General features: G+C 33.5%; 1 protein-coding gene across 12 annotated transcripts in view; it reads left to right on the top strand.

Moving 5' to 3' along the window:
• The window catches only part of FIP1L1 (factor interacting with PAPOLA and CPSF1), a 79,942-nt gene that overhangs the window by 43,131 nt on the left and 35,259 nt on the right, over nucleotides 1-1,552 (top strand). The gene's annotated exons all lie outside the window — the stretch shown is intronic.

Genomic DNA, 1,552 nt, shown 5'->3' with positions numbered 1-1,552 from the left:
GTCAGCCATAATAGAGAGCAGAATTCACAAACAGTCTCAGAATTTCATTTGTATTTATACTTTAAACTTCTCATTAATGGCCTTTTCTATTCCTTTATTCCCAATAAGCTTTCAGTATTTATCCCTTTAGAAATTTTTTATGAAACTAACAAGATTGACTGAGATTACAGTTTCTTCCTGGCAAAAATGCCAGTAGTAAATGGTAATATGATTATGTATTATCATTAATATTAAAAAAATCAGCTTCTGTTCCTAATCAGAACTACATGTCAGGCATGTTTTAGGATATACTTCCTGTTAGTAAAATTAATATATACTAATAGCCATATCCTCTCACTCACTTTGCATTTGCAAGAGAGCTATCACCATTTGAAGGTATCAATCGTGATCAGAGAACAGAGCCAAATAAAGGGTCTGTATAGTCCTTCCCTAACGTATTCGTCCTTAGCCCCTTAATGTCAGCTACGGCCTCTGTCTCACATCCGCATTACCTTTGATTCCCTTCCACTGTCACCCCTACCCTCAAAAAAGATTTAAAAAAGTAAATAAATAAATACAGAAAATGACTCGAGGCTTTTAGATAATCTGTTGTCTCAAAAATAGAGGAAAGAAAAGACTGGAGTAGGTTGGAGGTGCTTATGCCAGACAACATTATTTCTAAGGTTCAATTTCTTGTTCATAAGTTGGGATTGGGTCCATGATTCTTGAGTCTTTAATATGTGGAGAATAAACTAAGTGAAAGGGGGAAGTTAAAAGGACTTAGATAATTCATAAATGAGTCCCTTGTCCTTTGGAAAAGAGTTAGAGAAAATGCAGAAATAGTTCATTTTCTTTACATATTCAATTAATCAGATTAAAAGAAGAGCAGTGTATGCAGTCAGTTTGTGCAAAAGTGAAATAATCCTTAGACTGGGTTGCTTTGTAGTCTTATTTAAACTTTACTAGGTACATGATTTAAAAGAATTTTCTCATTTACTACCTATTATACCCTCAAATGGCTAACATTTTATGTATGTTTAAATTAGCTCTTTATTAAATAGAGAAGTGGTATGAATTACTGATGAAAAAATAAATATTTCATTGGTATAAAAATATTCAGAAGCTCTTTAGGATATTGCTGATATTATCTGGAAATTTACCTTTTTCAGAATAGTAAAATTATTCAATTTGCCGTATAACCTTTGTTTATAATAAATCTTTTCATTGTGTTTAGGTTATGGATGGCATTATTCTGTAGAGTACTGCTGATTGTTTTTATGTTACTTAATCTATTTATCTACTCAAAGTTAATTCTCAGCTACATGCTTTCCATATTTTTAAATACCTGTCCAGGATCCTCCAGCCACTCCTTGGAAACCCCATGGGGCAGTTCTACTCTGTCCTGTAGGGTCACTATGAGTTGGAATTGCCTTCACAGCAATGGGTTTGGTTTTTTGGTCCAGATTTCCTTTGATGCTTATTCTTGGGTTACATTTGCCTGCTGTCCTGTCAGCATTTAAGGAATACAGATTAATTCTAATGCTGGTTTAAGCAGTCCCTAACTGGCATATTT

The sequence above is a fragment of the Trichechus manatus genome, unplaced genomic scaffold (assembly GCF_000243295.1).
Source record: "Trichechus manatus latirostris isolate Lorelei unplaced genomic scaffold, TriManLat1.0 scaffold00101, whole genome shotgun sequence".
Classification (NCBI taxonomy): Eukaryota; Metazoa; Chordata; class Mammalia; order Sirenia; family Trichechidae; genus Trichechus; species Trichechus manatus.
Note: the sequence above shows the minus strand (reverse complement) of the source record. Positions and strands in the feature narration are given on the sequence as shown.